Here is a 17,320-nt window from a genome sequence, read left to right as displayed (position 1 = left end):
CAGACTAGTAAATGGAAGAAGCTTTTGGTTTTCTAGATAGACCTTTTATTGTTATGGTAGTCATAAGGTGATGTTGATTAGAAGGATAGGAAAGTAGAAACACAATACAAATTGTCTTAAGTCTAAGCTTAGTCTATATTCCTTATAAAAACTCACCAAAAGAGAAGGCCACCTTTGGAGAGAGAGAGAGACCATCTGTGCAGCGCAGTCAGGAGACCAGCAGAGCAGGAAAAAGCCCCGCTTCTGTTCTCTCCACCCTGGAAGTCGAGTGCCTAGCAGGCAGTCTGACATGTGCAGCAGGTGCACTGGCGTGCGTAGCTCATGCCATTGGTCTCCTCCCCAAAAGGGTGGTCCTTAAAGAAAAACTGGCATCTTTCAGTTATCCTAACCGACTGTTAAAAAACTTTCATATTTTTTACCACACTGGACTAGAACAAGATCCTTCAGAGGACTGTTGGGACTGTTGGGAATACTAATATCAAGGAGATAAAAGATGCATTGAAGATTTGGAGTAATAATAAAATAATTCACCTTTCTATAAGCCTTTAGGTGTTATATACATGTCTTTCCCCCCAAGCTAGATTAAATATAATTTATAAATATAAATATATAGATGAATATCTTTATGCCCCAAATATCTAGCATGGCATTGTGATAATTAATTTTTCATTTTTTATTTCCTTTTATTAGTTTTTGTTATGCCATTTGTCCTGTAACATTTTGGCTAAGTGATAAATGTTTTCTGTTGATGTTAACCTCACCTCGATAAAACCTAACTCAAGGAATAATAATTAAAGGAATAAAATATTAAAGGAAGACTTTTGTACTTTCCTCATATAAGAAGCCAAAGGGGGAACAGCTAGGTGGCGCAGTGGATAGAGCACCAGCCCTGGATTCAGGAAGACCTGAGTTCAAATCCAGCCTCAGACTCTTTTTTTTTTTTTTTTTAGTAAGGCAATTGGGGTTAAGTGACTTGTCCAGGGTCACACAGCTAGTAAGTGTTAAGTGTCTGAGGCTGGATTTGAACTCAGGTACTCCTGACTCCAGGGCCGGTGCTCCATCCACTGCGCCACCTAGCTGCCCTGCTCAGACTCTTAACACTTACTATCTGTATAACCCTGGGCAAGTCACTTAACTTCAATTGCCTCAACAAAAACAAAAACAAAACAAAGAAGCCAAAGGGAAGTTTTAAACTTCCTAAGGTTATTTACTTAACTATTTGTTTAAAAAAAAAAATATATATATATATATATATATATAACTGGCTCTAATTCTGTAGTTATCTTTGAGGCATGTAAATCTTTTCTCAATCAGCTCTCTATAGGTAACCTGTAACCTGATTTAGTTTATCTATCAAGTTTGTTTAACTAGGTTTGTTTCCTTAAAGGATGTATGAGATTACGATTCTGTTTAAATAAATTCAACTTATGCGGCCTAAGAGGAAGTACTAGATTGCTGCATGTTAAAATTTTTTTTCTCTGTCTCTCATAATTTTGACAATAAAAAGCTTCATTAAAATCCTAATTTTTGTTCTGGGTTATTTTTCTGAACTTTAAACCTGTTCTCAAGCACAATAATTTCTGTATAATTTCTGCAATGTGGTAGATTTATTTTGACAGCAGTAACTTACCAAATGAACTTAAAGGGAAGATATTTCTCCTATAATAACATCCTAAACAGAAAGTAAAGTCCTTGAAAGCAAGAACTGTTTAGTCATTGTCTTTGTATCTCCATTGTCTAGCTCAGCATCTGACACACTATAGGTATTTTTACTAAATGCTTCTTGAATTGAATTGCTTAATACAAGTTTATTGATAAAGTGATGACATAGGAGTGCAAATTGGCCTTACTAAAAGATTTGCCATGAGCCAATTCAACTAAAAGTTATAATATGATACATCTTGAATCTTTGAAATTAAACATGTTTCTTTAGGGAACACAAACAACTCCTCTTCTTATCAAATGTATCCCTTTCCAGTCTGTCCCTTCCTATTCCTACCCGCCACCCAAATTCCATCCCATAAGTATGTAACAATTAAATCTTTGCCTTGGTTCAGGTTTGTATGACTTAAATGTTTCTCTTTCTATGTTGAAACAGTAGGTGTGTAGAATGACCAAATGAGCAAGGTTCAGAAGCAGATTAAAACTGTCCCACCATTTTTAATATTAGTCCAAGTCTTGACATGTCCCATACAAGCTCTGGGCAGCAGCCTCTCTTTCATACTATTGAGGGAAATAAAATGCTGTTGTCTCAACCAGAGACAAAAGATTGTTAATCTCAACCAGAAGTAAACACTGGCAGGGAGTCTTAGAGAAGGGGGTTTCTAGGCAAGAAAGGCTACTTGTAGGAAGCTAGAAGTTGATTACCGAAAGGGACCTTGAAGCCAGTAATCTGGTTGGTTTGGGGTGCTAAAGGTTGAAACTGGTTTGTGCTGCTTAATTAGTTTGTCACACCCCTGGGAGGGGAGAGGATTCATTTTAATGCATATGCGATGTATATAACAGGAGGAGGGACATGCCAGGGGGGAAATATTTAGAGATATTCTGGGAAGAATGTGCATCTCTTTGTCCTCAACCAATGACAAAGAGTGAAGCAATTTTGCATTAGATTTAGGGATAAAAAGAGAAATTTGCTGCGGCAAAGTGTGCCACTCCTCGATAGTGCATGCCCAATTCTTGCAAGAATGTAATAAAGCTGGGGCAGCTAGATGGCACAGTGGATAGAGCACCGGCCCTGGAGTCAGGAGTACCTGAGTTCAAATATGGCCTCAGACACTGAACACTTAGTAGCTGTGTGACCCTGGGCAAGTCACTTAACCCTAATTGCCTCACTAAAAAAAAAAAAAAAGAATGTAATAAAGCCTTCATATATTCACCAAAAGGGAAAGTGCCATATTTTTATTTCTCATACTACTGAGATATTGAAAAAGGTTGAGAGGGACATAGGGATATGACCCTCCACTGAGATGGAAAGTGCCTCCCCCCCTTCGGCCTAGTGATCTGATCTCAAAGTCTTAAAGCCCCTTAGAGCCCCCTATTTCTCTCTCTCTGTTTTTTTTCTCTAGAGAGAGGCAATAATGGGAAGTTACTATCCCCCTTTCTAAATATAGGCATATCAACTTAAAAATTGCTTCATAGGGTCTGCACCAAGATATTATGTAGATATGATAAATTGTTGCTGAAACAGGGAATTTTGCAAAATAACCTATGGTTGAACCCCTGAGGTTGGGGCACTCTGACCCAGGAGAGAGACTTATCACTGAACAACCCAGGAGAGAGACTTATCGCTGAACATCCCAGGAGAAAGATTTTTTGCTGAACATACAGTATTAACACAATTACTGCATTTTGTTCAAATTAGATGTCTGTAAAGAGTATAAAAACTGCTTGGTTTCCTAATCTCGGTGTGTCACACCTCCTGGTTGTCCCAGTGAGTGTGGTACACCTTTCTTTTGAAAGAAATAAAATCAGTGCTTTGGCCTCCTTTCTCCTCGAGTCTCTATTACAGGGGTTAGTGGGTGTACTTCCCATCCCACTCAAGGTGATGATTTTCCTACTACTGCCTCCTTCTATCTTTCAAGAAAAAGCAAAGTTAGCTTTGTACCTGGAAGACAAATGCCTGGAGATTTGAAGACGCACAGTTCAGGAAGACGCTGACATCTGTTGAAGTTCCCAGCAAAGAAATCAAATTGTTTAAACAAGTAAAGAAAAAGTACTCTAGGTGATGTTAAAGTTTTTTGTTTAGATATTCATATTGACTTTAAAAATGGTTTGAAGCAATCAATAGATTATCAGGCCTTCTTCCCCCCAGAGGCAGGGTTAGTCTTTTAGCACAAAGAAAGAATTCTTGGGCTGGATCTGTGCTGATCAGCAACTGTGCTGATCTACTTGTCAGCCACCTGACCAACCACTTCTGTCACCTGTGAAGATGGAAAGAAACCTTTCAAAAGAACAATTGCACCTTGTAATTAGAACCTTTCTTCAAGTGAGCTCATCACGCCTAACAGACATGATCTCACCAACCATACTGATTTCATGCAAGTTGTAGTTTATTACTGCCATTTAACTGACAGGGAAAATCAAAGCAGTTGAGAGAAGTTAAATGCTTTGCCTGGAGGCTAGAGCAAGTTGGTAAAGGATCTCTGGAACAGAATCCAGGTATCTTGACGTTGCAGACCTAGGATCTTTCCATTGGAGCAGAGGGCTGCAGGCAAAAAAAAAAGACTTCATTCCTATACAGACTGTGTCAATGGCTCCAGAGCTAAGGAGGGTTGGCATGAGTTTATGCTGAGGCTTCTTTAGTACTTAGTTGGGAGGAAAGCCAAACAAAGGCTAACAAGAAATACAATGGTTAGAATTCCCTTCTAGAAGTATGCTGTGGAATCAGAACAAAGTGGACACTTTTCAAATGAACCACAATGGTAGGAAGGTGTATCCCTAATCATGGGAAAAGTAATGGAAACATTAAGCAAAGTAGCATATTCGCATTTAACAATATAATGTGGTGAATAGCTTGATCTGGAATAAAGAAAACCTATTCTCTTTTTCTTTTTCTTTCTTTTTTTTTTTTTTGTGGGGAAATGTGGGTTAAGTGACTTGCCCAGGGTCAAGTGTCTGAGACCAAATTTGAACTCATGTCCTCCTGAATCCAGCGCCTGTGCTTTATCTACTTCTCCACCTAGCTGCCCCCAGGAACACCTGTGTGACTCTGGGCCAGATCACTTAACCTGTCTGAACCTCAGTCTTCTTATCTATAAAACAAGACTTTACAGGTTTGTCGAAAGGATCAAATGAAACGAAGCATATAAATTGTTTTACAAACCTTAAAAGTGCTATATAAATGTAAACTATTGTTGTTATAAATTTTCTCAAGGGACAAGGAGCTGACATTTTCTAATGGCTGAACATATTCCCTACCCTATACCTTCCCAGTGCTCTCTCAAAGTACACTATGCTTTGATAAAGGGAGATTTTAGAATGAGCAGGGATAATTACAAATACCCACAGTAACCCAGCAACCAAGCATTTTAAAAAATGCAATGAATAAAAAACATACCCAATTATTAATATTCTTTGAAGAGTAACAATACCGTAATCTTTTTGGCTCCAGGTAAGTCAGTGAACCAATCAATCCAGGCATAGTAGGAATAGTAAATGAAACATTTAAAAATGCAATGAGCATGCAAGTAGATAAAAACAAAGAATTCATTAACTTTCTTCCTCCAAATAGGATATAGTGCTTGTATGGAATGCATATCCTCAAAAGATAATCAAAATCTTTTGATGAATGACCATTATTTGGAAGAATAAATTTAATTTTTTCCATGATGGAAAGCATAACTATATATTATATGAAACTGCATAGCTAACATTTATAAAGAGCTTTTTAAGAATTGTAAACATTTTTACTTAAAGTTTTGAGTTCCAAATTCTATTCCTCTCTTCCCTCCCCTGTCCTCAAGTCATCAAGCATTCAGATATAGGTTATAAATGTGCAATTATTTAAAACATTACCACATTATTCATATTGTACAAGAAAAGTTGAATTTTTAAAAATGAAATAAAGTGAAAATAGCTTGCTTTAGTCTGTGTTCAATCAATATCGGTTCTTTCTTTGGAGGGGGACTCATCATCATGCTTCATCATTAGTCTTTTGGGATTGTCTTGGATCCTTGTATTGCTGAGAATACTCAAGTCATTTATCATCAAACAATATTTCTGTCAGTGTGCACATCATTCTCTTGGTTCTGCTCACTTCTGTACTGATGTATAGTGAAGTTCATATAAGTCTTTCCAGGCCTTTCTGAAATCATCCTGCTTGTCATTTCTTACCGCACAATAATATTCCATTACAATCATATATCAAACTTGTTTAGTCCAATTGATGGACATTCTTTTGTTTTCCAATTCTTAGCCAACACAAAAAGAGCTGCTATAAATATTTTTCCACAAATAGATATCTTTCTCTTTTTTATGATCTCTTTGGGATATAAACCTCGCAGCGGTATTGCTGGATCAAAGGGTATGCACAGTTTGATAGCCCTTTGGGCATAATTTCAAATTGCTCTCCAGAATGGTTGAATCACTTCACAACTTCACCAACAGTGGATTAGCATCCCAGTTTCCTCACATCCCCTTCAAAATCCAACATTTTCCTTTTTGGTTTTACATTTGCCACTCTGATAGACAAGGTACTTCAGAGTTGTTCTAATATGCATTTCTCCGAATAATAGTGATTTAGAGCATTTTTTCATATGACTATACATAGTTTTGATTTCTTTGTGTGAAAACTGTTCATATCCTTTGACCATTTATTAATTGGGGAATGACTTGTATTTTTATAAATTTGATTCAGGTCTCTATATATTTGAGAAATAAGGCCTTTATCAGTGATACTTGCTGCAAAAATTCTTTCCCAGTTTTCTGCTTTCCTTATAATTTTGGTTACGTTGGTTTTGTTTGTGCAAAAGCTTTTTAAATTTTATACAATCAAAATTATCTATTTTACATTTTGTAATGCTCTCTATATTTTCTTCCCCTGTCCATAAATCTGACAGATAAACATGTCCATGAATTCTTAATTTGCTTATGGTATCACCCTTTATGTATAAATATAGTGCTTTTAAGGTTTGCGAAGTACTTCATATATGTTATCTCACTTGATCTCCACACAACCTGGTTGAAATAGTTATCACTATAATCATCACTGTTATAAACATGTTGTCATCATCACTTGTTATCATCATTTGTGTTTATATAGGATTTTATGATTATAAAGTGTTTTCACACACATATCATTTGATCCTAATAATACCATTATGAAGTGAATACCTTAAGCATCATTTTGCCTTTGTAGCATGTGAAGCTCAGAGAGGTAAAAGACTTCTACAGAGTCCCATTCTCATAAGAAATGCAGTCGGGATTCAAACCAAGGTTTTCTGACTCTGGACTAAACCCAGAATAAGGAAAATTTCAGTTCAAACCTAGCCTAAGATGTTTACTAGCTGTGTGACCTTAGGAAAACCAATTAACAACTTCTTTTTTTTTTTCCTTTGGTTCTAATTAACTTCTGTCCACCTAAATTTCTTCATTTGTAAAATGGAGATAATACTAACTCCACAGACACTTACTAGCTCTGTGATTCTGGTCAAGTCACTTTACCACTTTACTTTCCTCATCTATAAAATGAGCTGTAGAAGGAAATGGCAAGCCACTCTAGTATCTTTGCCACAAAACCCCCAAATGGGTTTTTGTCAAACACAACTGAAAATGACTGAATGACAAATAGTATTTAGTGAGGCCTGATGCATAATGTTTGAAAGCTATATAATTTTAAAAATAACTTAAAAAAGACTATACTTAAGGAAAAAGTCAAAGGATTGCTAGGATTTTTTGTTTGGCATTTACATGTTATAACACATTGCTATTCTATTCCAATATTAATCCCACATGTCAGAACAAGATGGTTTTTTTTTTTAAACACCACCCTTTTCTATACATATATATATATTTTTTAATGAGGCAATTGGGGTTAAGTGACTTGCCCAGGGTCACACAGCTAGTAAGTGTTAAGTGTCTGAGGCTGGATTTGAACTCAGGTACTCCTGACTCCAGGGCCGGTTCTCTATCCACTGCACCACCTAGCTGCCCTAAATAATTCTTTTTTTTTTTTTTTTTTAGTGAGGCAATTGGGGTTAAGTGACTTGCCCAGGGTCACACAGCTAGTAAGTGTTAAGTGTCTGAGGCCGGATTTGAACTCAGGTACTCTTGACTCCAGGGTCAGTGCTTTATCCACTGCGCCACCTAGCCGCCCCCTTTTCTATATATTTTAAAAAACATTTTTTGATTAGCATTGAACAATTAGCTCCATATGAATATAATCCTTCCCACTAAATAAATAAATAAATAAACCCTTAAGGGAAAGACTCAGACCAAAGAAGAGAGTTTATAGAGAGAAAAATTACATTTCAGCTCTGTGTTGCTTTATAGTTCATCTATACTTCTAAAATGATGCTGTAAGGATTTCCTAGGAATATCCAAAGTTCCTTGGTTGATAATAGCATGCAGGTTTGATTTTAAAATGTTGACTGTCCTGTTGTTATTCAATACCATTCTCATTGTCTAAAAATAATGAGATTGAAGAGTTAGTTAAAGCTTTTAATTTTACTCTTTCTACTCCCCGGACAAAATCACCAATTTTATTTTTAAAGAAAGTAGAAATTAGGTTTGGATATTAACCATTAAATTAAAAAACCTGGATCATCTGGATGTTAAAACTGTATGCAATATTTAAATTGTGCCTTGAAGTAACACAATTAAATGTGTAGCCCGAAAAGTGTTGAACTACATTCACAGTAAGCCAGAAAAATGCCTATGCCAACAGTCTGCTTTTCAAGGGCCATATCAAGGTGTGTAGACCTTTATTTCTGCACTATACCCCCACCTTCAGCCAAGGAAAAGTATAAAAGATGTAGGTTATCCCACACACCAACTCACAAATGCCTAACTGTCCTCTAACATTCAACTTTGAAAAATCAGCAGATGCAAGCAATGCAAGACCTCAAGGACTTTATATATAGCTATGACTGTCAAATGGAGGTGGGGGGTGGGGAGATAGAGGGATGGGCCTATGTTGTTTTTTTTTTTTAATGGGCCTATGTTTTAATAGAATTTGAGCACAGGTATATCTTCTCACAGCTGAAACTGTGAGGTGACGGACATAGCCAGGACATTATTGTCACATCTGAAGGTTCTCACTTCTGAGGGACTTCCAAACTAGATTTTGCTGGTGCTTATGTTTTTGTGTTTCCTAATTTCTATTTCAAGGCTTACTCCAACTTTCTTAGAAGTATAGCCAGCTACCCTCCATTTAGAGTGAAAAGAAATATTAGGCAAGTTTTCCTGACTTTATACATGATAACATATGACTATCTATGTACATACATAGATAGCATTACCATGTTATCATATATAGGCAGGGAAACCATGCATCATGTATTTATGTATTATTATGTATCATGTATTATGTATCATGTTATATTATTATGTATATTATATGGCTGTATATACATGTACGTACACATACATATGTATATATTCATATGTTTATATCTATCATATCAGACAGATACCACCAAGTGGAGTTTATCATTGAGGGTATTCAAAAGATGTCATTATAACCACTGTGCCTATAATTCAACCTTGTCCTAATAGAGTATTAATAGAGGCTTTCTCTTTCCCTCAACTTAAGGTGAGAAACGATTAATGACCAATACCTTGAGGACATTAGGAGTTTTCCCCTTCTTTCAAAGCTCTGACTCCCCTGCCCACACATACACACTCCAAAGTCCTTCTTTTTTTTTTTTAGACTTTTTTTTTTTTTTTTTAGTGAGGCAATTGGGGTTAAGTGACTTGCCCAGGGTCACACAGCTAGTGTTAAGTGTCTGAGGCCGGATTTGAACTCAGGTACTCCTGACTCCAGGGCCGGTGCTTTATCCACTGCGCCACCTAGCTGCCCCCCAAAGTCCTTCTTGATGAGATTAAATTGATTCTCCTCAATCTTGGTCAGAATGATCCCAAGCTTGCAAGGAATCTGGAGTGGAGAAACTCAAACTTGGGTGGAGACAGATAGCAAGACTTCTCTGTCCAGAGAGGGGTCACTCAGTCCACCCATTGAAAAGGATATGAAAAAAAAAAGGGGGGCAGCTAGGTGGCGCAGTGGATAAAGCACCGGAGTACCTGAGTTCAAATTCGGCCTCAGACACTTGACACTTGCTAGCTGTGTGACCCTGGGCAAGTCACTTAACCCCCATTGCCCTGCAAAAAAGAAAAAAAAAGAAAAAAAAAAAGAAAAGGATATGCATTCTTTGAATTGATAGCCCAAGGCTGGGGGTGGTCTGATATAGCCCTTCATTTTAATATAGCTTACCTCCAAATTAAGTTAACCAATTAGATTTGATTGCTGTTTGATAAACCATCTCTGTTTCAAGAGTATATAAGCTGTGAGCCCCGCCACCATTATTGTCTTTGGTCTGAGAGAGAAGGCCAATGACAATTCTTTTATTAAATTATTAAATTACCCAGAAACTATGTTTCTCAAAATTTTTAATAATCACATTAAAAACAAGATACCAGCCATCTAGCCTGTTCTCCAACATTAAAAGGACTGTGCAAGCGGGGCAGCTAGGTGGTGCACTGGATAGAGCACCAGCCCTGGAGTCAGGAGTACCTGAGTTCAAATCTGGTCTCAGACACTTAACACTTACTAGCTGTGTGACCCTGAGCAAGTCACTTAACCCCAATTGCCTCGCTAAAAAAAAAAAAAAGGGACTGTGCAACAATGAAAAACCTTTTAAAGGGATGGAAAGAAGAAAGTGGTTACTATCAAATAAAAGAATTCACCATTTGTTAATTGTTAATAGAGCTTTCATAACCACACACCAACATGACTTATAAATTGTATATTTAAAAGAGGATTAGATGGCCATTGAAGTCCCTTTCAACTCTGACAATGTGTGATTCTGTGGATAACTTTTCTCTATAAAGTCCAATTAGCACTGGTTTTCCTAAGACACAGAGCCTTCTGTTTTACTTTGTCTTGCTCCCTTATGTATTTGGGGAAAACCCATCTTTACCATATTTGAAATCTAAGTCTTCTTAGTCTTGACACTGTAACTTCTGTTGAAACACAAAACACACAAGTGAGCACTATTTTAAAATTTCATATTCTCAAGCAAAGAAAATCAAGGAAGATGACTTAAATTTCCAGAGTAGAAAGTTCAAAGAGCTTTGTGCAAAGATGACTGAATACACCCATACACAGAAAAGCCCATGGGATCTTAAATCTAGAGTCATGTCTCACAGGGCTATGATTATTTGTGGTTAATATCTTGGAAATATACCTGACATTAGGGCAATGTGTTTAAAATGGCAAAAATAAGGTTTTTGTCTCTCCACTTTGGCATTTTTAGGACTGCAGTGTTTTGTTTAAAATGTATTGGGGTGGGGCAGCTAGGTGGAGCAGTGGATAAAGCACCCACCCTGGATTCAGGAGGACCTGAGTTCAAATTTGATCTCAGACACTTGACACTTAGTAGCTGTGTGACCCTGGGCAAGTCACTTAACCCTCACTGCCCCACATACAAAAAAATGTATTGGGCAACTAGGTGGCACAGCAGATAAAGCACTGGCCCTGGATTCAGGAGGACCTAAATTCAAATCTGACATCAGACACTTGACACTTACTAGTTCAAATCTGACCTCAGACACTTAACGTTGCCCTGCAAAAAATAAAATGTATTAATACTATAAAAACTTAAAAAAAATAATGTTGGTGAAGGAATATGAAAGAAAAACAGCTATCTTGATTTGTAAATTTAGTGTTAATCCTAAAAGGTAAAGAGCGGAACAAAAAAGGAGGGTGAATATGAATTGTAATTTGAAAAAACAATTGTTAAGTAGGCAATCAAGGATTTCCTAGAAAACACCTGAATTTTGTGACAGGAAGAATTTAAGTAAGGAAACTGGAGAAGAAGAGTGAGACTACTTCAGGCTATCTGTTTTAAAAGGTCTTTTTAAACTCAGAGCTTTTTCCTGAGTTCCTTGCAAGAACTGATGAGTAAAAGCTACCTTTGATTTTTTAATGAGCAAGTGAAGTAAATTCAAATTCATCTAAAGTTAAACTAAATAGCCACAAAAGGGATTTTTTTTCCCCTTTCCTGTTCTGGAAGAAAGGAAGAATAAAGTCAGGGCCAGATGAGACAGGTGAAAAATGTCCTGGAATGCATCTGAATGGGAGAGAAAATGATTAAATTACCCAGAAACGATGTCTCTCATATTTTTAATTGTCACAGCCCTTAGAGACCATTTAGTCCAACATCATCATTTTCTAGCTGAGGAAAGAAAGGAGGTCTTGTCCAAGGTCATACAAATATTATCTGAACCCAGATACTCAGACTTTAGAGTCTCTTGCTTCCTCTGGCTATTGCCTTCTGGTCTTTCTTACTTGTGTTTAGGAAAAATTTCATTAAGTCAAGCTTCACACAGAATCCTCAGGTGCTAGAAAAATTAATTTTATCTTAAAGTGAGAGAAGGGAACTGAGCATTGTCCACCCAATTCTGAACCAAGCTCCTTGCCAATTTACTACTCCATCTAGGATTTGAGAAAAGAATTCCCTCACAGTGTTTATTTCCTCTTTTAACCAAATTCCCCTCATTTTTTCTATTCTTGGGTAGAAAAATAGGGATTATAGTAGAATCTACCTCAATGCACTGTTGTATTACTTAATCTCAGTATCATTGTTGATTATTCTTTTTTTCCACATTTCCAATCAGTTGCCAAATATCACTGTTTCTGTAAGACATCACATCTCTCCCATCTTTCCACTTCCCACTTAGTTCACACCCTTGTCACTTCTCACCTGGACTAGCTTCCTAATTGGTATTCCTGCCTCAAGTCTCTTTCCACTTCAGTCCATTCACTACATTTTAGGAAGGATGCTGGCTCTAGAATGTGTTGAGAAGAGAATAAACAGGATAATGGGAAGGTCTTTCAATATTGCCATTTAAAGATTGTGTTGCAAAAATTTCTAAGTCCCACGATGAACAGAAACAGCAAAGTCTCCAAGCCATAGAAAATAGGTTTATTGAGAGAGGGTACCTGTCTCACAATAAAGCAGGTCTCAGGTCTAGGACCTGAAGACCCCAAGTATAGGGATCCCAGTAGTTTTATACCCCCTACAGGCTCCTCCCATTACACCCTCAGAATATATTGCAGATGGTACAGAAAGAGTACATTGAAACATGGTCACTAATAAATCATAAACATGATCATTTAGTGACAGTGACAAAATCAGCAAATGTGACTGGCACCCAGTCAGCTCGATAATCTGGCCCAGACTGCGTCACATATTGTGTCACAGGATGCTATGGTTCTGAGTCTCAATGCTGATTGGTTCCCTCACCTTAGAAGATACTATTTCTAGTGTTATGGTTAACTACAATGCAAATTTTAAAAAGGGACATTACAACCAAGCTGATGTGACTCTTGGTTGAACATGTAACCACAATGGTGAGAGACAATGGTCAAGAGGCAAGTTTACAAGTACTGCATTAGCTTAAGTGATTAAAGAATATTCAGAATGGGGGCAGTTAGGTGGTGAAGTGGATAAAGTACTGGCCCTGGATTCAGGAGGACCTGAGTTCAAATCTGGCCTCAGACACTTGACACTTACTAGCTGTGTGACCTTGGGCAAGTCACTTAACCCTCATTGCCCTGCCCCCCCAAAAGAATATTCAGAATACATAAAGAACAAGTGATATAATATCCACACTGACAAACTAAAGAGACTAAAGAATACTTAATCACCATTTGTCTCATATAATACTGATTATTACCACAGTTAAATCACTGATATCTAAGGGGTGGGGAAAATCTCACTTAAAATTGAAGAAACTGGTGGTGTTCAGCCTAAAGAAAAGACTTGAGTTGAATATGATACCTATATCCAAGGATTTGGAGGTCTGCCATGTAGAAGAGGGATTAAATTTGTTCTATTCCTCCCCCAGAGATATGAACTATAACAATGGATTGAAATTGCAGAGAGGCAGATCTTAGTAATTCCTAAAAAGACAATAAAATGGGAAGTAATGGGTTCCCCTGACTGGAGGTCTTCAAGCAAAGACTGGATGATAATATAGTGATCACTTGTATAGTGATATATATGTATGTATAATTGAAGGAATTTATGGTCATAGATGGGTTAGACTACTTGGTTCTTGGAGAAATCTTCCAACTAGGCCACATTCTTATACTTCCTGTATGACCCTGCACAAGTCACACATCTTCTTTTTTGTTTGTTTTTTGTGGGGCATTGAGGATTAAGTGACCTGCACAGTCACACAGCTAGTAAGTGTCAAGTATCTGAGGCTGGATTTTAACTCAAGTCCTCCTGAATCCAGGACTGGTACTGTGCCAAAATCTTCCAACTAGAGAGGGGAAGAAGAAAGAAGAACAGCTAATAAGCCAGTCAAAGAGAGATTGTGAGGAGAGAAAAGAACTATAAGAGAGGAGTAAAAGCCAATGGAGAAAAAGATTTAATGAATAAGGAATGTCAAGGCCAAGGAGATTGAAGACAGAGGGGAAAAAAGCAATTAATTTAGAAAGAAAGAGTTAATTGTTTTTTAGGAGGGTGGTGAGAATGGAAACCAGATTGCAGGTAGAAGACACTCATTGAAAATTTTCCAGTCCAGTATTTGATACCATAATGAATGTCTTACCAATATTACCTTAAGATACCTCTTCCTCCCCCCACCCCATGCCTTCTGTTTCTCTTACTAATAGAGAAAAAGGAATTGGGAAAGAGGTAAGATTACTTGTTTCAGTAAGGTTACCTAAATACTTACACTATGTAACCAAGCCTAGTAAAATCTTACTGGAATCATGAATAGGGCTTTCCCAAGTCATCCCAACTTCCCTCTCCTCCAAGGAATACATAAAATACAAAATTTGCCATCTGGAATTGCAACTTCAGCCAAATCCCTAGAGTGTCATTCAATGATTAATGAAATGGGAAACCTTAACACTCCATGAGTTGCTTCAGACCTCCCAAACTCTATCTGTTCTATCTTAGTTAAAAATACAATGGTCAATTTCAGTCACCAGCATTGTCAGAATGTTAGTATTTCTACTCCATCCCATGTAGTAACATTCATAGGGTGTTCTCCATGGGGAGAGCTGTTGGATGTCCACAACAATCAGCCAATCAACAAGTATTTATTAATCACTGTACCAGGCACTGGGGCTACAAAAAAAGGAGAAAACATTTTCCCTCCAGGATCTCACATTCTAATTTATTCACAGAGAATGAATGAAACACTTCCTACTCTCAGGAATTTTACCTTCTAAGGTCCTTCAGGCATGATCTTACCCTTCCAGACTATACATGATCTAGGGTTGTAGCCATCTTGTTTTTCCAGTAACTGTGTCACTGCTGCCACTGTGTCCAAGAGGTTAGTGAAACATGGATGATCCACATTATTGATTATCCCATATGGCCCAGGAACTAAATAGCTTGGAATGAATGTAAGCTCTTAGAGGTCATGTGCTATTTCACTTTGGTCTCTATATATCCCCGGTGCCTACCACAGTGCCTGGCACATAGCAGATACTTGATAGATACTTGCTTGGTTCCTTCTCCTTGTTTCCAAATGCAGCCAATCTGTGGAGACATAGCTGTAGGGCAGAGAATGAGGCTGGGGCTAGGGTTATGGCAGTGGGGTGTAATAGCTGAGTATTTCTCACTACTCAGCTAACAGAGTTGGTTGTGTATATATATATATATATATATATATATAATAAAAGTATTTTATTATTTTCTACATGTAAAAACTACATGTAAAATAGTTTTCAAAATTAATTTTCATAAGATTTTAGTTCCAAATTTTTCTCCCTCCCTCCCTTCCTTCCCCGCTTCCCAAAATAAAAACAATCTGATATAGATTATTGTGTATAATCACATGGTATAATTTAATGTGTACAATCACATTAAACATATTTCTGCATTAGTCATGTTGTGAAAGAAGAATCAGAACAAAAGGGAAAAACCTCAGAAAATAAAAAACAACAACAAAAAAAGTAGAAACAGTATGGTTCAATCAGCATTCAGAATCCACAGTGCTTTTTTCTGGATGTGGAGAACATTTTCCATCATGAGTTCTTTGGAATTGTCTTGGAACAGAGTTGGTTGTACAGAGAAAACTTGACTGAGCAGAGAGAGCTACACAGCTACTGCTTATCTCTGTAGTTGACTGGTTTCATTGGCTAGACCTCTGTGCTAATGAGGTACCTGATGAAATATCCAAGTAGGACAGTGAGTTGTACTCTATTCCATGGCACCAGACTCCTACCCCAGTTGTTGGCTATTTCACAAATTTATGTTTCTGGATCACAAATGGGGTTGTGAGAAAATATCAAAGTGAATTCATTTCTTATGCTCTTCCATCCCCAAAGGGCCCTGTTGATGGTGAATAGTGTGATATAGTAGAAAGGGTACTGGATTTGTAGGAAGAAAACCCAAGTTGGCATCTTGACTATGACCCTTACTTGTCATGTGACATTGGGAAAGTGGTGTTACCTCTCTGGGACTCAGTTTTCTCATCTGTAAAAGTGAGGTACTGAACAAAATAACCACTAAGACCAAGCTCTATGAGCACAGTATGCTGGGGCATATATTAAGCTTTTAATACATTTAATAAATGCTTATTGACTGACCTAATATGTACTGGCATCTACCCAAATGAAAAGTGATACAGCTATAGAATAGTTGTAATTTACTGACCTAGTTAAAGAGGTTGGGTATTTGGTGCATTTTTACATGATGACTATTTTTTCCCAAATAATAAACATTTTTATTTAAAAATTTGAGTTCCAAATTTCATCCCTCCTTCCCTCCCTCCTCTTTCCCCTCCATGAAGTGATAAGCAATCAGATATAGGTGATACACATACAATTATGTAAAACATTTCCATATTAGTCATTTTATATAAGAAAACTTGAATAAAAGGGGGGAAAGGAAAGAAAGTGAAAAATAGCATGCTTCAGTCTGTGTTCCATCAATCAGTTCTCTCTTTGGAGGTGGATATGCTTCATCATTAGTCCTTTGGGATTGTCTTGCATCATTGTATTGCAGAGAATAGTTAAGTCATTTCCAGTTATAATGACTATTTTTGTAGGAATGTATCTTTGATCTTGGAGATCCAAGAGGGGTGGAAAACCTTCCAAGGCATTAAGTAGCCAGAATTTAAATTTTTTACTAAACAACCTGACTGATTTCAGGTACTGAATAGAAAAATCATGAAGTAGAATGGCCTCAATTTTCTATAACAAAAGATACATGTTATTGTAACTTTCCCTACGACGAGGAATTCCTATAGCAGCTTGGTGACCTAAAAGTCAATAGCAAGATTTTAAGCTCTTAGAGATCACCATGCAGATTATTTCCTAAAAGGTGATGAGGTTCAGCATTAGCTGAAGAGCTTCAACCATAGACATGTGGCAAAAATTAGAGAACTCTCCATAGGCAGCTTTTGAAGGACCTCACCTCCCCTTTTGTGGAAGGAAAGATTGAACACTCCCTGAAGGGAGGCAGAGGGTGCTTCTGGAATGCTAGGCTCCTTCTGGAATACTAGGTGTCTTCCAGGACTCTCGGTCTTTTTTGTGCTTGGCCCTTGTGGTGGTGGTGCATGTTCTCTTGGTCTCTGGTGGCTGCTGTTCTGGTGGCACGAGCAACTGTAGACTTTCAGGTTCGGTGAGTTAATTATG

This window comes from Dromiciops gliroides, chromosome 3 (genome assembly GCF_019393635.1).
Source record: "Dromiciops gliroides isolate mDroGli1 chromosome 3, mDroGli1.pri, whole genome shotgun sequence".
Classification (NCBI taxonomy): domain Eukaryota; kingdom Metazoa; phylum Chordata; class Mammalia; order Microbiotheria; family Microbiotheriidae; genus Dromiciops; species Dromiciops gliroides.
The sequence above is the reverse complement of the archived record's forward strand: the minus strand, read 5'-3'. Positions refer to the sequence as shown.